The following is a 22,707-nucleotide window of genomic DNA, read 5'->3' on the forward strand; positions in this document are numbered from 1 at the left end:
TCAGCAGCCGGACTTCAAAGTCACTTGAGGGCTCAGCAACGGAGTGATTGTACTGCGTGATGATATGTGCGGATTGTTGATGGGATGGCTATCGTCTGTCAAGATGGAGCAGTCGTCATGTATATATATATGTATATATATATATATATATATATATATATATATATATATATATATATATATATATATATATATATATATATATATATATACAGTATTTTCAGAGTATTGTTCTATTTGAGAAGTATAACTTGTTTTGCTGCATAGTATACCCTTATGGGAAGCCATGGAAATTGTGTCCTGTCTGTCCATCCATAAAGTTTGAAACCAAATGTCAGAGTATAGAACACTTGTTAAATAGATTAGATACAGTAAAATATTTGTTATATACACATTTAATAAATGTGTTCATACTTCTGTTTATTCAGAAGAAATGGAGTCTATGCTGAAATTGAAGTATATTTCTGCAATATATTATGTAGTCCATTGTGTTTTTGCAAACTACATACACACAAAACAATTTTAGTGATTTATTGGAGTCAAGACATATCCTTATGAATATGTGTATAAGTTTATATATATATGTGTGTGTGCGCACGTTTGTATGTGTGCACTGTTCATATACACACAAATCTATTTGAATGTAATTTTTTAAAAGAAAACTTTGTGATGTACACTTGCTCATCATTGTAATGCCTCAAAATATTCTCTACTCTAAACATGTACACAATGTAATCTTTATTATAAATGAAAGTCATTGTTGGGATATGTTTGTATTTTGTTCCACAGATGTACATATTGCCAAGTTACGTATGCCTCTTCAGAATTCAAACCCTGCGGACATACCGTCCTATGTCGTGAATGTTATATGAAAATTAAGTGCAAAACATGCCCCACATGTCAACAACCAATAAGAGATTTAAGTGGCTTCGGTAAGAAAACTATTTGATAATCTGTCTGTTCGTCTCATTGACTTTATGATATATAATACGTATATATGGTATTTGATGTACTTCAGAATTGTCGTATAGACCCAGATCTGCCATAATCTGACAGATTTATATTGAAAGATGTTCCAGGTATCTTTTCTCTGTGATAGTATATCTCTCACTACATCCACAAAACATTGTCTTTATCCAAGTAGAAGACTTGTCACATTTCAAGAGGGTCCTGTCTGCAGAACAAGACTAATGAATCATGCCGCAATATAAGACTAATTAATGAAACAGCAACATAACTAATAACCAACTGAAATGTCAGTACATCCTTGTTTATATCAGTGAACACCAATTTCTAACAATTGATTGTGAGTCATTAACGTTGATTAATGATTTATCAGTGTCTAGGGAAGGTGATGATTAAAGACAAAGATATTCACATCATTCTGAGCTTTGCTGAAGTAAGATATTTAATCAGAAAATCTCAGCTGAGAGTTTGAGAACCAACATTAGAAAAGTCTGACTGTTAAATCGTTTGTTCTGTGTAGGTGTAAATACTTGTAACTTGTAAAAAACGACATGGATAATTGCAACATATTTTATAAAGTTGTCTTCCGGAAGTACATAATGATTTTTCATCTGATAAAACATCTCAAATAATTGCTTGATAAGAGATACCATCTCTTGCAGTATATACACAGAAAGTCTCAACTTAGAATATATACTGTAGAAAGTAAATAAAATAAAATTAAATATTAACTCTGTATTAGAATAATGATCATTAAATTACTTTTATCGAATGGCTATTTTGTTCTGCCTTGTAAGGGTGATAATACCCAATTCTGCTGTTTTAACGTCGATACAGCTCTTGAAATATCACTTTCTTCTCTGTATTGTACAAGACACATTCGAATCGTCTAAAAAAGACAAATATAAGTTTGTTTATAAACACACGGGGTTGTTTTATTGAATGTTAAGGTATTGAACTATGAACATCTGTTTACATTTTAAAAAGTATTGGTGTTAACAAAAAATATAAAGATAGGAATGAAATATGAGTCTCCAGCGTGACTCGAACGCACAACTTCTTGTTCCTAACTGTATATGATTAACACTTGCTACAATGTTTGAATATCATTTGCTCTGAAATTAGAAATTCTTATACTAACATCTGCTGGTTTTTAGATGATATTAATTGTAATAGAAGAATTGTTTTGTGTTTTTCAGCTTTCGGTTTAAGTTCTGATTTTGATCATTGTTATTTGACCAGGAAAATATATTATAATTAACATTTGACACTGGACTTTTTCCTTGATTGCTGACGGAACTGCCATAATATCAATTGAGTCCCCAGTGTGACCCGAACACACAACTACTTATTCGTAATTCCAAATAATATACACTTACTATATTGTTTGAATAGCATTTACTATCCATATATACATCGTTAGACTTGTACATGTTGGTTTTTAGATGATAGTAATTGTAACAGAGGGACAGTTTTGTGTTTGTCACATTTTGGTTTTAGTTCTGACTTGATTGTTTCGTTCAAATTGGATAATGAAACCTGGTCATTGTTATTTGACCAGGAAAAGAAATTGTAATTAATGTTTAGCACCGGACGTCATAACATTTTCCTTTATATGCTGACGGAACTACCATAATATCAACTGTGCTGAGACACAACCATATTCTTCCTAAAGGAACACCACATGTTATCCAGTCAGGTTATATACAATCTATATTGATATCTAGTATCATTATGTTAGAAAGTGTTCTATTCTACTTTCCATATTCTCATTAACATGACACTTAATAAGCCATCATTCATTACTCTTCTTACACGTGTATGTCTGAAATGTGACATTATTTTCTCATAGCATCATCTTCTACCCTCACCTAACATTCTCCTCCTTTTTACCTTCTATCTAAATATATACTGTTTTAATTGGGTACAGGACCAAATCCCTACAAATTGTGACTATTGACCTCTGTAGTCCAGTAAGGTCCAGATATTTTCATATTCCAGGCTCCATTCCATATAAAACAAAATGCGAATATTTTAGAGATATTTTTTATTTAATTAGTATTAATTAGCATTACTGATGAATGTGGTAGGATAGTGGTGATGGAGTGGGATGTGAGTGGGGATACTTAGTCCTTGTAATGTTCTTATATTAATAACTAACAGAAATACCCGGCTTTGCCCGGGTTAAAGAGAATAATGAAATCTAAAAACGTCGTCTAGACTACGCAACCCTCAACTGTTAGTAGCTACGATACCATATTTCTACATTAATAACTCTCCAATCCATGCCAGCATGGAACATAGACATTAAGTGGAATGCCAGTCTCTCATCTGGGAAGGCCTTGAAATCAATGTTACCAACTGAGGACTATGTGTGTCGCAGTGATAATAAAAAGACTCAAAGGAGGTCTGCAACAAAATAATTTTACTCAACACTTTGCAAGTGAATCAGTGGAGGCAAAGATGCGTCTCATTTACTAGACAATTTATGCACCACATTGCAGAAATCACAATGTAAGTATATCTGAAAGGGTAGTCTTACACTGTTGTACCGTTGAATTACAAATAATGCTCATCTGTTATGTTCGGGTTAAAATTTCATCAACATCAAAAATATATGAATTTTCATGGGAGTTACGGCCGTTATGCATAGAATATAATTTCCAAATTTCATAAAGATCCGTTCAGTACTTTTGACGTAGTTTTGGATAGGAAAACAAATTACTAATGTGTGTGTTTGTGTGCATGTGTATGTGTGTGATGGGTGTATATATGTATAGATATCTGTATGCATGTATATATATATGTATATATGTGTATATATTACATGTACATCTATATCTATATATATATATATACATCTACACATATGTATACATATACATGTATGCATATAGATCTATATCTATATATATATCTATACATATACGTGTACATATACATCTATATGTATACATCTATATGTATACATCTATATGTATACATATACATCTCATTTGACTAAAACACAACTGGAACCCTAAGTAAGGCATCTGTAAAATTTGAATGAAATTGGTTTCGTAGTTCTCGAGTTTTAGGGATTCACACAGACAGACAGACAGACAGACACACATTCTCATTTTTATATATATAGACGACATCAAACAGGTTCTGTCAGCTTCTGCAAAGGGATTGATCTCGTGTCCTCAAATTTGCCGATAATGGGGTTTTCCCCCTATTGAGGTTCTCCACATTAATAGATGGGAAATCAAAAGGATGAGAAGCCTTAATTAATGTATAGATTTGTGTCCTTGACTATCAGTTCTTATGTACCATTTCAGATATTTCATGCAATAATGTGTGGATGAACAATCATACGTAGTTAATGCGGTTTTGTGCAAGTGTACAGTGTTTTAGGACACCTGTTATCATTTTCTGTTACACCTGTTTAGAACTAATCATTGCTCACCTTTACAAGTGCTGCTTTATTAAAGAGTCTTGAAATATTTCTTGAATCTGAGGAACTGCGATGCAGTCACTTAGAATTAAAGATTATCAGCAGCAACATTTAACAAAGAGGGAAGATTTATGTTTATCCTTCCTGAAGTGATGGGACATGCGTTTGTTGGGAGATCTTCGATTACCAACTTCATTGACCTTAGAATCAAGCAGAAGGTAGGAAAATGTTGGTTTGGGAAGTCTAGAGGTGAGTGAAGATGCCATGTCATAGATCTGGCACAGGTATAAGAAACAGAAGAGAAAACGTAGAGATTAACAGTGATATCAATGGATAATTAAATGAGATAATTGCAATATTGTTAGATTATGTAGGATGTCTTAATAGGCAGAGGAGATTTAAGATGATTAGTGTACTTATTTTGTTGTGCACCTACATATTATCCTATTAAATGGTAACACCGTTGAATCTGTCAAGATGTTGACCAAATCCATAATGGTCACCGGTTGTTCATTTATGATACGAATGGCTGAAAATAATATAGATTATTAATAAAGATAAAGACATTTTTCTATAAAGTATAAAACTTGAAAACACATGTCTCAGGGAGTCCAAAGTTCAAAGAAAAAGAAGCCAAGACGTTGGTAGAGGCAGTTGATGAGTATAAATTAACAGTGCCTTATAGATTTCTATAAATTAACAGTACCTTATAGATTTCTATAAATGAACAGTACCTTATAGATTTCTATAGATTAACAGTACCTTATAGATTTCTATAAATTAGCAGTACCTTATAGATTTCTATAAATTAACAGTACCTTATAGATTTCTATAAATTAACAGTACCTTATAGATTTCTATAAATTAACAGTACCTTATAGATTTCTATAAATTAACAGTACCTTATAGATTTCTATAGATTAACAGTACCTTATAGATTTCTATAAATTAGCAGTACCTTATAGATTTCTATAAATTAACAGTACCTTATAGATTTCTATAAATTAACAGTACCTTATAGATTTCTATAAATTAACAGTACCTTATAGATTTCTATAAATTAACAGTACCTTATAGATTTCTATAAATTAACAGTACCTTATAGATTTCTATAGATTAACAGTACCTTATAGATTTCTATAAATTAACAGTACCTTATAGATTTCTATAGATTAACAGTACCTTATAGATTTCTATAGATTAACAGTACCTTATAGATTTCTATAAATTAACAGTACCTTATAGATTTCTATAAATTAACAGTACCTTATAGATTTCTATAGATTAACAGTACCTTATAGATTTCTATAGATTAACAGTACCTTATAGATTTCTATAAATTAACAGTACCTTATAGATTTCTATAGATTAACAGTACCTTATAGATTTCTATAGATTAACAGTACCTTATAGATTTCTATAAATTAACAGTACCTTATAGATTTCTATAGATTAACAGTACCTTATAGATTTCTATAGATTAACAGTACCTTATAGATTTCTATAAATTAACAGTACCTTATAGATTTCTATAGATTAACAGTACCTTATAGATTTCTATAGATTAACAGTACCTTATAGATTTCTATAAATTAACAGTACCTTATAGATTTCTATAGATTAACAGTACCTTATAGATTTCTATAGATTAACAGTACCTTATAGATTTCTATAAATTAACAGTACCTTATAGATTTCTATAAATAAACAGTACCTTATAGATTTCTATAAATAAACAGTACCTTATAGATTTCTATAACATTTATCTTCGCCTGAGTGATTTTGTTTGTCAGAATGATCGAGAACACGTTCCGTTCTTAATTTCTATTTGTAAGATTAGGTGTAAAATGAGTCTATTAAATATTCCACTGAAATTTCATAACAACGAGGTTAACGCGGTTGGTAAAATGGATAAATAAAAAGACCCAATAGAGTTAATGTTGTCTTTTAGAACAGAGAATTAAAATAGTTTGTTGTTATTTATTTGTAAACAGTTGAGTTAATGAGAAAGCTTTTGTTTCTTTTTCTCCTAAGGTCTTTCCTAAATTTTCTGATAGGTTATTGTTGTTGTTGTTGTTATGTAGCCAGATGTCTGTCATGATATGTTGTCTCTTGTTTAGGTACGTACCCTGAATGCCTCAGGTTAGAATAACATTGTTATAAATTAAAAGAATTAAACATCAAATCTCTAAGATTATAAGTATATTGATCATTAACGTTTATTAAATATTAAATTTAATATTGAACTGTGAACATCTCTTTACATTAAACAAAATATTGGTATTGTCATAAAATATAAAGATAGGAATAAAACATGAGTCCCCAATAAGACCTGAACACACAAATCCTCGTTTGTAACTAAATATAATATACACTTACTACATTGTTTGAACAACATTTACCATCCATATACTCATTCTTTTACTCACATTTATTAGATTTTAGATGATATTAATGCCGAAAAAGGTACAGTTTTCTGAGTGTTTCACCCTTTGTTTTTAGTTCTAATTTGATTATTGCATTCAAATTAAGTTGTCGTCCTTCGTCTTATTCCCTTCTACTTGGATCTCCTGGCACTTTTTTATTTAAATTTTTTTATCTTCCATACTTCTCCCATATCTGTAACATCTCCTCTCTTGTGCACTAAATCTTCTAAAACCTAGTTTTGCTTCCAGCTCATCTCTGCTCCGGAACTTCAAGACATTAATATTACACTTCTTGCGAAGTATGCTCACTTCATTTCTTAACAGTTTTCATACATCCTTCTACACTCTGCAAAACATTCCAATTTACAAATACGCATCAGGATTCACCAAGGATCAGTCCTCAGCCCCTTCCTTTTCATTATAGTCCTCCAGGCAATACAAGAGCAATTCAAGACAGGCTGTCCCTGGGGGCTTCTGTATGCTGATGACTTTGCTCTGATAGACGAGCCACTGCCAGAACTGGAAACAAAGTTTAGCTTGTGGAAGCAAGGTCTAGAATCGAAGGGCCTTAGGGTTAACCTATCCAAAACCAAAGTCCTAGTAAGTAGGAAGGCTGTCAAATCACAACCCCTTTCAAGTAGATGTCCCTGCTCTATCTGTAGAAAAGGCGAGGGTAGAAACGTCACACGATGTAAGCTATGGACACATCAAAGGTGCAGAAATATCAAAGGGAGGCTAACCGGGAAAATAGTTTTGTGTGTGGTAGATGCTCTGGAGCAATAAACACTAAAGATGTACAGAAAACAGATTCCACCACATGCCAGGAGAAGAAACTGGAAGTAATTAATAGCTTCTGCTACCAAGGTGACCAAGTCTGTAGTGGGGGTGGTTGCTCTGAGAGTGTAGCGACTAGAGTAAGAATACCCTTGGCAAAGTTCAAGGAGCTCCTACCTCTGCTGGCAACTAAAGGTCTATCGCTCAGGGTGAAAGGTAGACTGTATGATGCATGTGTGCGAACAGCTATGCTACAGGGCAGTGAAACATGATTCATGAATGCAGAGGACATGCGTAGGCTTGAAAGAAATGAAGCTAGTATGATCCACTGGATGTGTAATGTCAGTGTGCAATCACAACAAAGTGTAAGCGCCCTGAGAGAAAAGTTGGGCATAAGAAGCATCGATTGTGGTGTGCAAGTGAGGCGACTGCGCTGGTATGGCCATGTTTTACGCATGAATGAAGACAGCTGTGTGATGAAGTGCCACTCTCTCACTGTAGTAGGAATCTGTAGAAGTAGACCCAGGAAAACATGGGATGAGGTGATGAAGCATGACCTTCAAACATTGGCCTCACAGTGGCAATGACAGGACACCAGGATCTTGGGAGTTACGCTGTGATTGAGAAAACCCGGCAACTAAAGTGAGATCGCAGCCACACACATCCAGCCCTGTTAAGAATACTCCTAATGCGTCGGGCGATATGATATGCATGAGAAGACCTGTTGAGTCAAGTAAAAGCAATATTGAAGCTGTGGCCGGTGCCCCCTGACTGGCTCCCATGCCGATGGCACGTAAAACGCACTAGCTAATCGTGACCCATGCCATTATCCCTAGATTGGCTCCTGTGCCGTTGACACGTAAAATGCGCCCACTGCACTCTTAGAGTGGTTGGCGTTAGGAAGGGCATCCAGCTGTAGAAACATGCCAAATCAGATTGGAGCCTAGTGCAGCCACTGGCTCTACAGACCTCAGTCAAACCGTCCAACCCATGCCAGCATGGAAAAAAGACGTTAATCGATGATAATGATGATCATAAAATCTGTCCTTCATTTGGAAACAGAATCTCTTATGTAGACTTAACAGCTCCCTCTACATTTTGTCACCTCAACTTCTAAGTTTTCAGAATAGTCTCCTTCCCTTCTAATTCTGTCTTTTATGTATCAGAACCTATCAACTACGTCTTTCATTGTTGTTATTACTACTAACTGTTCTTGTATACCTACTATTTACAAGGTCCTCCCTTCTTCCAACTTCCCTCTGATCCCACTGTACCCATTGTGTGCATTGGGTTCACCATATAGGATTTCCCTCCACCTCCTTTTTTCCTGCATATCAAGAATGATAGCTTCTCAGTTGATGTAGATATTTGTGGATAAAGCGATTCCTTCAAGACCTAAGTGTTGTAGACATATGGTATATATGATGGTGAGTCCTGCTTCCTTTTCTGCTAAAATTCTTCTCATTGTAAGGGTCACCTTAAGCACTCTCCATTATTGGAATTTCTCTAAATCATGGCCTTGATCCTGTAAAAGAAATCCTTTTTATGAGTCAGGAAACCAGAAAGATTAAGCTGCTGTCTTCTATAATATGTAATGTGAACTAAGCACTATTATATTTTTTTGTAATTGAAATCATTCTGGTTTCCTGTCTGTTTCTCTGTTAATTAGTCCAGGGGTTAACTAATATTACTGGTCTTGTTTGACGTTTCAATCCCCACTTTCTACATATTTCTAAATGTTAACACTCTTTAATTATTTATTAAACATGGGAGTAAAGACATCACTGATGACTATTTCAGGCATTGAGCATAGGACGTTATCAAATAGCTGAAATCTTGTTCCTCTGGAATAAAGTTGCTTGACGGTATAAAGCTTGGAGATTTAGGTCTCTCTCTCTCTCTCTCTCTCTCTCTCTCCACCTGACCCAGCACGGCTTCTCTGCATTGAGAGGTCACAGATCCATATTACAGGCACCCGATTAGAATGTCAGAGAATAGAATCGCAAACGGATTCTTGAAGCAGAGCCAACTGACGGGAGACCTAGGGGTAAAACAAGAAGAGCTTAGTGGATAAAATCCATAATTTCAATTTGTGATGTTTGAGAGTCCTTTCAGAAATTCTAAAGAAGGTTCCTCTGATAGGATTGTATGAAGGAGGAGATGCCTGAGGACACTACCCCTACAACGATCGTATGAATAGAGGGCAGAGAAAATGGATGGATGGATGAAATGGTTTAACTGTTGGTGGTCTTTGTTGATTATTTGTTGACACATATTCTCATGTGTAATTTCCAATTATTTTTTAAACATTTGTCTCCATCTTCAGCCTTTTTTTTCGACTTCTTTGTTATTTCTGTCAGCATCTTTAGAAATAGAGAACAATGTTTTCTTGTTTCTTTGTTTCTTAAGTATTTCTCATTCGTCTATTCATATGATTTCTTTGTTATACAAATATAACCATCCTAACGAAGCTGTAGAACAGAGTTTCCAGATTCTGTACAAAGGATTTACAAGTTGTGATCCAGCGAAACGTACACTTGGAACATTGAGGGAAGCTCTTGATGAAATTGAATGAAACTTGAATATCTAATCATGAGACGCAAAAGAAATTTCTTGTAAATGTTGCTGTTGTTTAACCCCAAGTCTACCTTCAATAAGCAGAGACCTATCATCAAATGCCTTCCATCCAGGACCATCCTGTCGTTTCTGAAGGTATAGGGATCCCAGAACCACATTGTCTAATTCATACTTCTTTTAGATGATAAGTTTTGAACTGAGTAGATTTTGGCTACTAATTCTAGCAGATCTATCTACTTCATGGGAATCCCTTTATTAGTTTGTCTCCCTTATTGTTAGAGATTAACTGCGGAAATAACGATAAACTTTGAAATTTCATTTGTTGTTGATGTTGTTGTTGTAAGTCCCATCATCTCCCTAGACACTTCCTCTGCTGTATAGACAATTTTAAAATCATGTGAAATTCTTCCAAATATGAAATGTGTAATTCCATTTTATAAATCTTGCTTTAAAGCATATTTTGCTTTCAAGTAGAACCTTCTTGTAGACACAATTGTCAATAAATATATGGTTTCCATTCCTCGCAGCCACTATTTTTACATTAGGAGCATTTCATAGGAATTCAACAAAGTTTTTAAAAAAGGTGACTTTTCACGTGACCGACTCGGACTTGGCTCAGAGTGTTTTTGGTAATATCTCTATATACATAAGGAACACATGTATAATTTTAGTGTTCAGCCATTAAGGGTTTCAATGATATGCCCTACAAAACTTTGAGGGCCACACCCCTCGTGGAGCGCGAATGTCAATTTATACGATTTTGGTGCTGAACGCTTTCAAAACGTTTCATAATATTTGTCCGAAATTGGCTACAGCATGTAATCTGCAATCAGAGCGGCCAGAATCTGCCATCAGAATTCCTCTATTATCTTCCTCCATATTCACGTTATTGGCCTTTCAAATAGGAACATTTTCATGGGCGGAAATTAAAAATAAAATCAATATTCAAGGGACCCCCATTGGGCCATGATGTAATACAAGAAAATGTGTGGTGCGTTTTTTGACTTTGAGGATTGATCTGTCCATGATCAGAATACTGATAATGTTCAAGGTATACTATAACATTTAGAGGCTCCTGAAAATGGCTTAGGGTGAAAAAATATCATCGTTGACAATTTTCGCCTCGTACGTTCACCATGTGAGCATTTAAACAAGGGAATGTAACTTGTACTCCAGGAATGCATTTATCCAAACTTTATTCGTTCAAACATTCAATTTATTTTCTCATCTCCTTGGTAGTTAATTCACTTTCCAAATAAAATGGAAAATAATTGGATCACGTGCGCTGGTGCGCATATGGTACCCTCTAATAGATTCACGCATCCACTCCTTCATTATTTGTAATGAATTTCATACCCCCTACTGGATTCGGCTGCGCACTTTTGGTGTGTATGCGCAATAGTCCTCTAAATCCAAAATATTGACACACATCAATACATAAATGTATGGTAAGCATTTTGCATTCAGTTTTACTCCGTAATTTGGCTACATTGAATATAAATTTCGAAGAGGCACCAATACGCATTATTAACCCTTGTGCCAGGAAGTTAGTTACGGAAACAATCTACCGAAACCTTTGATTTAAGTGATCATATGGTGCGGAAATCACAGCAATTGAGGAAAGAAGAGGCTATTTTGAATCATCCTGACCCAAAGAAAGGTAGGAGAGCACTTGTTTCTGACGTCCCGGGATGGATAATAGAAGTCTATGTGTTGGAAGAATATTCCCGTGTTTGTCCAGCTAAAAAGGAAATTGTTACTGTAATTGAGAACGGATTAAGGGCCCACCAACTAAAATAGCCATTGCTTTGCAGAAGTTTTGTGTGGAATACAAGAAAAACGCTGCATAAAAGGTAGACTTTTTAATGTTTTATGAATTGCAACTGAAATGAACGGATAATACAATTGTATGAGTCGGAGGAATATTGGCTTCTTTGTGACTTGCAACCAAAATGCTGTGTTCCAGTTACTACCTCAGGCATGCATTCAGTATGTGTCTACGAGTATCACCAACATGCAAAACGTATCGACGCTGCCATTCCTGGTAGTCACAACTACACAGACTTGCTTGGCAAAATGGTCTGCTCCGTGAGCAATCGAGATTCTATGTTGCTCCTGTGTGAATCATGTCCTTTTGAACAACGTTTATTAGACGCATTTTAATCACTCCGAGGTTTAGTAACGCACAAGCAGTGGGCACATGTGGACTGGTCCGCTCCTTTATGAATACCTTCCCCAGTAAATGCCTTCATTTCAGAGGCCTCTAAATATCATATTGTATATTGTCAATATTCTTATCGTAGGTAGATCATTTCTCAAATTGTAGAACCTCAGCAGAACTTAGCACCTTCAAGTAACATTCTACATGTTGTTACTCTCTGTAATTTTACAGTTTTTCCTATTTAGAAGATCACGTTCATACAAACCGTAATTATGGTCCCTATTTTTGAGTATGGTCGAGGTCGTATTGTGTTTTCGCTTCATTTCATAGGAAACACTATGTTGTCGAACATTTCTGTATACGTATTTGACGCTAATTAGATGTTTTATAAAGCATTTTAGAAACATTTTCAATTAGGTGACGTCAAAGATCATTAGTGATTAATGTGGTAAAGTAGTGATGGTGGAATGGGGTGTGAGCAGGGTTTCATATTCCTTGTAATGTTGTTAACTACGACATCAGGAAGACAGTTTCTGTCAGATAAATATTTCTACAGAGGTCTCAAATTTGTCCCCTCAGATTTGTTTGTAATTGAGTTTTCAGCCCATTCAGAGGCACTGTATTGATTAAGGAGACATCAAAGAATAGATAACAGTTTGGTTGATATATAGAAGAGGGTATCCTAGATTCTTGAGAATCAGTTCCTTTCTACCATTTCAGATCTTTGCACTGCTATAATGTAAGGATGAAGAGTTACCTGTAGCAGAGTGAAGTTTTGTGCAAGTGTATCATCATTGAGGACACCTGTTATCATTTTCTGTTCCACCTGTGTAAACGTAATCTTCGCTTACCTTTATAAACACTGCCTTATTAAGGTGTTTTAAAGCATTTCCTGCATCAGCTGACATTCTACAGAACTGTGATTCATGGAATTAAAACTAATGATTACATACAGCAAGGATTAACTAGGAGATCATGGGTGCATCTTTATACTCCTCGAAGTGGTAACCAAACTGGTTGCCATCAGAATTAAGCAAAGATGAGAATAATGTTGGTTAGAGAAGGGCAAAAGTGAGAGGACAAATTCACGTCATATGTTTAGTACAGATATAAGAATGGAAAGACAAACCTAATAAAAGAATGGTGTTATCAAGTGATAATTAAATGAAATAATGACAGAGTTGTTAGATTATGTAGAATGTCTCAAGAGATAAAGGAAATTTTGGAAGACAGTCTAAATATTAAACTATTACATGGTAATCCTGTTGAATCTATAAACATTCTAACCAAAACCATTGTCTTCAACAGTTGATCATCGGTGAAAGGAATCTTAGAAAATAAAATATAGATTATTAACAAAGATAGCCGCAGGAGTGGCTGTGTGGTAAGCAGCTTGCTTACCAACCACATGGTTCTGGGTTCATTCCCACTGCGTGGCACCTTGGGCAAGTGTCTTCTACTATAGCCTCGGGCCAACCAAAGCCTTGAGAGTGGATTTGGTAGACAGAAACTGAAAGAAGCCTGTCGTATATATATATATGTGTTTGTGTGTCTGTGTTTGTGCCGCAACATCGCTTGACAACCAATGGTGGTGTGTTCACGTCCCCGTAACTTAGCGGTTCGGCAAAAGTGACTGATAGAATAAGTACTAGGCTTACAAGGAATAAGACCTGGGATCGATTTACTCGACTAAAGCGGTGCCCCAGCATGGCCGCAGTCAAATGACTGAAACAAGTAAAAGAGTAAAGATAAAGACATTTTTCTATAACGTTTAAATCTTGGAAATTCTAATTTCAGAAAAACGAACATTTGAAGACAAGGAAACTCAGACACTGGCAGAGCCAATTGGTGAGTATAAAATAACAGTACTTAATTGATTTCTGTAAAGTTTATCTTCTGTTGAACTATTTTGATATCAGAATACAAAAGAGCAGCTTCCATTCTAATCTTTCAATGGTAAGTTTTAGCAGTAAACTAATCATATTAAACATATCGATATTACTGAAATTTCATAAAGAATCCAATGAGGATAGCATGGTTAGTAAAATGGATAAATTAGAAGAATATACAGGAGACATACAATGACCCAAAGCGAAGTCAGTCTTTTCTGCTTATGTTTGGTTTGAAATAATGTCCAATGAAACCAGAAATGAAATATTTCAGCTTAGCGATTTCAGCCAGAAACAAGTATAAAGCTTATTGAAGAAGACAAGAACGGAGATTGCAACAAGAGATGATGGTGTACCATAGAACGTGTACAAATGTTGTACCCGGTTGTTATAAGCATTACCTACTATTTAGAGAGTTGTGGGATAAAGGTGAATTGGTTGATGAATGGTGCAAGACAGAAGGAGTTTACTCATAAAAGTAAGTTAAAGCAGAATTAAGTGGCCAATTGAAACCAATTTCAATCTTGAATGGGCAAGATTTACATGGGTGTACTTGCTATGAAATCAGCTACATGTCAGCAAAATAATGATTATATGACTGAAAATGTGCAGAAGACTGGAATCCGCAGAATGTCTGTGTGTGTAGAATATGCCTGTTAAATCTGGGATGCCATATAAGAAGCAACGAAGAATAAAAGGGATTTGAATGTAGTATGGCTTGATCTGGCTAATGCTTATGGTTTGGTAACACACACACATTGTAGATGGAAGCAAGGAATTTCTTTCATATATGGGACGAGATTAAGGATCCGATGAGGAGTTGCTATAACAATTTCAAAATGTGTTTCATGAGAGAAAATTTCACAAAAGCCTGCCAGGTTCTGGATCTGGAATGGCTGTAGGTTGCACAATATCAGTTGATTTGTGCTCTTTCTGGTTATGCTACTTAGATTAACAGAATGCCCAGAAGAAATTGCTCAACGGAAAGATATTCATGGCTGACATAACAATACTAACAAGAGACTAAAAGGATATGCAAATAGTTCTGGTTAGTAGACTCGATGGAGTAAGTACTTGGTCAAGAATGTGGTTTCAAGCAAATAAGTAATGCAGTGAAAGGTCAGCGGGAACAAGTGAAGTTACGAATGGCAGGAGAACTCATTCCAAAAGTTAAAGACAAACCAAAAGTTAAAGATGGTGGTACACTATCTTGTTGACTGATACATGTTGGGGCAGTGAGACCATGGCAAAGCTGAAGATGGGCTAAAAACAACTGATCATTCAAAACTACTAGAAAAATACAAGATTTCGTGTTTCCAGTTTGATATTATTTACATGTTCTTCAGAATAAATTGTTAGTCCTCATTTCGGATATAACCCCTTTGTAGTAATGTGTACATGAACAGTTATTCTGTAGTTAAGTAGGTTTTGTACAGTGTTTCAGGATACCTGTTATCGCTTTTCTCTCCACCTGTGTAGAACTAATCATTGCTCACCTGAAAAAAGCTGCTTATTAAGGAGGATGAATGACATTGAAATATTGTCAAATATTTCCTGAATCAGATGATTGTCTGGTGAAGTGTGATGTGGGCAGTTAAAATTAAAGATTGCCAACAGTGGCCTTTAAAAAAAGAGCGGGGTTATGTTTATCCTACCTGAAGCGATGTGTCATGGCTTTGTGACCAGATTTTTGAGGATCAATTTGGCTGACATGGAATTAAGTAGAAAACGAGAAGAATGTTGGTTGGTGAAGTCTAGAGATGAGAGGACAATCATGTCATAGATTTGGGGAAAAATATACGAGATTAGCAGTGTTATCAAGTGATAATTAAATGAGATAAGTACAATATTGTTAGATTATGTAGGATGTCTTAATAGTGAGAAGAGATTTAGGAAGGACAGTCTATTTTATTGTAGACCTATTCATTAGACTATTACACGGTCCCATGGTAAAAAGTATCAAAATGCTGACCAAAGCCACATTACTCACCAGTTGACCATTGATTATAGGAATGTCTCAGAATAATAAAATACAGATTATTCATAAAGATAAAGAATTTTTACTATGAAGTATAAAGCTTGGAAATGTTTATTTCAGTGTGTCCAAAGTTTGACGAAAAAGCATCCCAGACATTGCCGGAGCCAGTTGGTGAGTATAAAATAACTGTATTTAATTGATTTCTACAAATTTAACTCCATCTGAACTACATAACTTGTGTGAATGGCTGAGAAGCGGTTCCATTTCATTGGAATGCTTAACTCTTAAGTAATTCTATTCTACTACAAATGCAAGAATATCCCAAAAAATGGATTTTATGGAAATAGGAAACCATATGACCCAGGAGAAAGGTCTCACTCGATAAGGAAAAAATACAAAAGATAAAACATAAACCCTGAAGTGGTTCGCTCCCCTCAAGGAGAACATTCACTCTATCAACTCAATGTCATCACTCTCTCTTATTCTCTCTCTTTCTCTCTCGCTCTCTCTCTCTCTCTCGCTCTCTCCCTCTCTCTCCCTCTCTCCCCCCCCTCCCTCTCCCCCCCTCTCTCTCTCTCTCTCCTCAAGATAGAAACTGGTTGCAAGATACAATGCAATCAATTATAGTTTCTTCATCATCGAATTGGATGGGTGGTCACTGTCCATGTCAGTTCTTATTCAGAATTACTGTCCACCTCAATTGTTTGAGAAACACATCTCCCTTAAACATTCCACATCTTTTTATGGTGGTATGTCACCAACCCCTTTATAAAGGGTCCTGAGTATATTTTAATGTGGTAAAATCAATACAAATATTTTCATGTCTCCAACATTGAAACTAGAATAACTGCCCAAAACCAGTCACTTGGATTATGCTTGTTATGGGGATGCTTTTATGGGGATCAGCAGATTTATCAGAAGAAATTACTCAAGGGAAATCACTTAAGAAGGCATTCATGGATGACATAGAAATACTAAGAAGAGATCAAATGTATATGCAAATAGTTCTGGATAGACTGGCTGGACAAATTATTTGGTCAAGAATGCAATTTAAGGCAAATAAGTAGCAGCTAAAGGTTAAAGAGAAACCTGTAAAAGGTTTCGGACAATGGTACGCTACTTGGTCATCTAAAACTAGGAGAGGCATTGAGATCAGCGATAGGTAAATCTAAATTACGGGGAGCCCTTACAAGATTTGGTGCTTCCCGTTTGACCTAAATCACCGTCTTGCTCATATAATTCTTGAGTTTCATTTCTCATGTACCATTTCAGATATATAATCTGAGAGAATCTTGTACCACCCAACACGACTAAAAGTAGAGTGGAGGAACTTGACTAAATAGAAAACTGTCAGTGACACCTGACAGCGTTGATCGTCCAAATTGATTACTTTGTTAGTTTAATATCTTAAGTACGTTGGGGTAATACGGAATGCCTTCTGTATGACCTGGGTGTGCCTGGTTCCTTTAGAATGTTATGTATAAGGGCCGAAACACTTGTGGGATAGGAGTTCTTCCTCTGAAGATCTTTCCTGCTGTGTGTTCACCTTGCAGCGAGTTTCTCTTATTTTGTTTTAACTCTGTGTTTATCCTACTCGAAGTGGTGTGCCATGGGTTTGTGGTGAGTTATTTGACGACCAGCTTGGTTGACATCAAAATTAAGGAGAAATTGAGAAGAATATTGGTTGATGAAATCTGGAGATGAGAGGAAAATGCCGTGTCTTATATGTGGCATAAATGGAAGAAAGGAAAAACAGAAGAGGAAAACAGGGTTGTCAAGTGATAATTAAATGAGATAATTACCACATTGTTAGATTATGTAGAACATCTTAATAGAAAGAAGAGATTTAGGAAGGTTGGTCCATTCTGTTGTGGACTATTGAGCTATTACATAGTAACACTGTAGAAAATATAAAAATGTTAACCGAACACGTAGTGGTCTCCCATTGCGCATTGATGTTGGGAATCTCTTACTGTAATATTATATAGATTATTAATACAAATAAAACAAAATTACTATAAAGTATAAAGTTGGAAGTATTTTTTCGGGGACTCGAATGACACGAAAGCAGTACCTTGAGAAAGTGGCACAAATTATTGATGGAAGTAATAGACTTCTCTTATATATGAGAAAAGATTAAGGACGTGATGAGGAGTTGCTATAACAATTTCAAAATGGGCTTCATGAAAGAAAATTTCACAACAGACTGGCATCGTCTTGAGATTGGAATTGCTGTTGTTTGTACAGCATTTGGTTTCTGCTTATGATGGAGATTTTATGATCAGTAGGTTGATCATAAGAAACGGCTCAAGTGGAGTCATCTAAAAAGTTTCCACGGATGACATCACAATACTAACAAGAGACCCAAAGATATGCAAGTAGTTCTGCATAGACTGGATTAACTAATTACTTGGTGAAGAATGGTGGTTAAAGCAAATGCGTAATGCAGTTTGTCATTTGTCAAATATAAGCAGAAGCAAGTAAATTTCAAAATAACAGGAGAAACCAAATCAAATGTTAAAGACAAATATATATAAAGATTAGGACGATTGCGTGCTAGCTTGCTGTCTGGTAGGAAACGAGGAATTGATACCAAGGCACAGACGAAAGAATTATAAGCAATAGATATGAGAAAGTATCTGGGCAAATACGGGATTTGTCGCTTCCAGTTCGATCTGTATGTCCGTCTTGAGAATCACTTCTTACATACCATTTAAGATATATTCCTTAGAGTAACATGTCGCTCACCAGTTTCGTTTAGTTAATGATATTTGATACGAGTGTACAGTGTTTTAAGACACCTGTTATTATTTAGCTGTTCGACCTGTGTAGAACTAATCATCGCTCGCCTGGAAAGAAATCTACTTCAGTAAGGAATATGAATGACGTTCAAATGTCTTCAAATATTTCCTGAATCAGCTGATATTCTGGTTAACTGGGATGCAAAAAGTTAAAATTCAAGATTAACAGCATCAATGTTTGAGAAAGAGAGAGGGATGATGTGGGAGAAGGAGACCCAGGAAGACATTGGACGAAATAGTGAAGGCCGATCTCAAAACACTGAGAAAGAAATGACATTATAAAAATGCACTAGTGCTGGTGACACGTAAAAAGCATGCAGCATATTTTGTAAAGTGGTTGGTGTAAAGAAAGGTCTCCAGCCATAGAAACCAGCAGAAAAGACACTACAGAACCTGGGGCAGCCCCTGGCCATCCAACCCATGCCAGAATGGATAACAGATGATGGTATGAATATTACTGAAATTCCAGAAGATAATCAAGTTTCGCATGGTTGGGAATATGGATAAATTACCATTTCAGCAATTTTCCCTGCAATAATGTGTGAATGACCAGTGATATGTAGTTACTGAGGGTTTGTGTAAATGTATAGTGTTTTAGGACACCTGCAATCATTTTCTGGTCCATTTCATGTGTTGAGAATTGCATCTTTAATGGGAATGAATGACATTGAAATGTCTTCAAAAGTTAGCTGAATCAGACGACACTCTGGTGAACTGTGATATGGAGAGTTTTAATTAACAAGTACCAACAGCAACATTTAAGAAAGACGGCAGGCAAATGCTTATCTTACATGAAATGGTGTGTCATTTGTTATTGGGTAGATCATATAATGATCATGTTGGTTAATATTGGAATTAAGTGGAAGATGAGAAGAATTTTAATTTGTAATTTCTAGAATGAGAAGAGAATATTATGTCTTACGCATAGCACTGTTACAATATGTTCTCACTAAATTTCACAACTGTTTGTCTCCTATCTTTCAGAGATAACAGGATGCATTGATGAACAATCAATGTCAGTGGACATTAAAAAGATGAAAGATGTAATTGAGAAAAAGTTAGCTGACATACCGGATTGGAAGATCACTGGAGACTGGGAAAGATTTACCTGTACTATGACGCACAAATACCATGTATCAAAATGTTAACATCATGGCGACGGTTTAATACTCTGTAAACATTGTGAATCTGCAACGGAGCCTATGACGCAGGGGCTGGCAGGTCTTTAGATGTGTCTCCAGTGAAGCTGATATCCTTGAACACGGCCTTAAGTTCAATTCAGATGGCTATGTAATGCTCCTGGAGATAGTGGTCAAAATCTGGCTGGACACGGTTGCTGTTCGAAGGCCTTATACATGACAGCAGGATACAGTTCCTTTCCATACAGCAGAAAGCGTCAGAAGCGACTGTCGGAGAATTTATAGGGCTTCGATAGACCCAATTTTTAGCCTCCTAATTGCCCTGATTGTAATCCCATGGATTATTATGTCTGGAGCAGGGTTGAAAAAGAGACCATCCGCTCTGACAGTAACAACTGAAACAGGAAATGAGGTTAAATGGATTAGAGAAAAACTCCTTCAGAGCGCTTATGAGGTTAATAGGAAACTGTTTGCAGATGATAAGTGCAGCAGTGTAAAATGTACTGAAGATGAACTGGACAGGTACATACAGGAGCCCTACAGTGACCCACAGTAAGGTCAGCAGTTCCATCTGATGGAAGGTTTGAAACATCGAATGAAACTAGAAATCAAACTTCAGCAAGGTGATTTCAGCAAGCACCAATCAGATAGCTGTGTGAAGAAGTCAAGAGCAATGGGTGCCCCAGAAGGCGATAGTGTACCATAGGTTCTGTTATAAGCTTTACGTACAACTTAGAGAATTGTGGTACGGAAGTAAACTATTTCGCCGAGTAATAATTAGATCAGATAATTGCTATGGTAATTGATAATGTAGGAGATTTTAATAGATACAAGAAGTTTAGGAAGGTTAGTCTATTTAGGTGTGAATCTAAATATTGACCAAAACTATAGTGACCATTGTTAATTGGAATGTGTTAGAGTATAAAATACAGTAATAAAATATTTCTTTCAGGGACTCTAAAACTCAATGGGGAGTATCTTCATAGAGCAGCAAAAAAGTTAGGGAGCAAATGGCAGCAAGTTGGTGAGTATAGAATACCTAATTGATTTCTATAAATTTTGCCATAACTTGAACTTTTGTTTGTTATAATGACAAAGAACAGATTCCATTCCTAATTTCCTATTGAAAATGTTAGCTAAATGTATTACTGAAATTTCATAAAATATCCACCGAAATTAGCATAGTTTTGCATGCTTGGTGAAATTAGAAAATACAACAGAGTCGATATTGTCGTTTAAACAGGGAACTAAGTTCTATTGTTGTTGAAAGGTAAACAGGTGAGTTAATGTCGATGTTTCTGTTTGTTTACATTGTTTACGTTGCTACTAAATTTACTGATAATTTGTTGTTGTTGCTTAGACTTTATCTGGCAGTATTAAGAAGAAAAGTGTGCCACGTGTGACATAACTGCTTCGTTTGGGAGACAAGGACCACATTATCAAATGCAACTTTGTTAACAGGAGAGTGTGCATTGTATGTGACATGTTGTAGTCTGCCCTTTGGCCAGTCTGTTTCTCTATATTTATAGCAACTTTTTAGCCCCAGGCCAACCTAGTGTTGCTGATTGTCTTCATGGGTGGATTGAACTCAACACTTGTAAGTTAATGAAACACTCGCTAATTATAAAATAATTATGCCAACAGACGATGTAAATTCGAATTAATTTTGTTTCTCAATTGAAATATTTTCACTCTTCTTTACATTACAAATGTCATTTGGAAAGGCATGAACATCACAATAACCCATTTGCCCTTGTCTGAATGTGTAACAACATAAAATACCATTTATACAATGTTCCCATTATTTAGAGAAGTGCCTTTCCATGGTACCTGTATACATCTAGGTAGACTGCTTCATAGAGAGACGTCTTTAGCAGGGATATAGAGCAGTGATGGGGAGTAGATTTAAACCTTCCAGCCTTGCTATAAGAAGTCACGACAATATCCTGTCAGTCAGCTGATAGAAATGATTTATCTAAATTAAGAGAGGATATCATTTATGATATGTCGAACATGTTATACACTTGGAATTAATATAAAAGGTAACAGCCATATACTGGGCTAAAATCAATTTACGAACAACAGTTCATCATCATCATCATCATCATCATCATCATTTTGTTTTCATTTCTCGAAGTTTGAATGAGTTAGACTACTTCTTTCACAGTTGTTGTCGTCCTTTGACAGGTTTAATTTCTTGTTTCCTTCCATTTGCATCTCCTGGCACATCTTCGTCCAACTTGTATCTTTCATACTCCTCCCATATCTGTACCATCTCGTCTCTTGTGCACTATCTAGGAATCTTCAAAAACCTAGTTTTCCTTCCAGTTCATTTTTTTCTCCAGGATTTCTACACATTAGCATTACACATCCAGTCAAGTATGCTGACCTAATTTCCTGCCGGTTTCATACATCCTCCATATCCAATGCATCATTGCATCATTTGGAAACAGAATCTCTTTGTTACCAATAGACATAATAGCTCACTGTACATTTCTCACCTCATATTTTTCTCTAAATAGTATGAATGCAAAATAGTTTCCTCCACTTTTAATTATGT

General features: G+C 35.6%; 1 long non-coding RNA gene across 1 annotated transcript; it reads left to right on the forward strand.

Moving 5' to 3' along the window:
- Positions 1 to 248: 248 nt before the first annotated feature.
- Positions 249 to 22,188, forward strand: LOC149128978 (uncharacterized). Its single transcript, XR_016240603.1, has 4 exons — positions 249 to 932; positions 14,138 to 14,188; positions 16,328 to 16,378; positions 21,100 to 22,188. It is a non-coding gene; the product is annotated as an uncharacterized LOC149128978 (long non-coding RNA).
- Positions 22,189 to 22,707: the final 519 nt, after the last annotated feature.

This window comes from Octopus bimaculoides, unplaced genomic scaffold, assembly GCF_046866305.1.
Source record: "Octopus bimaculoides isolate indiv1 unplaced genomic scaffold, ASM4686630v1 contig264, whole genome shotgun sequence".
Classification (NCBI taxonomy): Eukaryota; Metazoa; Mollusca; class Cephalopoda; order Octopoda; family Octopodidae; genus Octopus; species Octopus bimaculoides.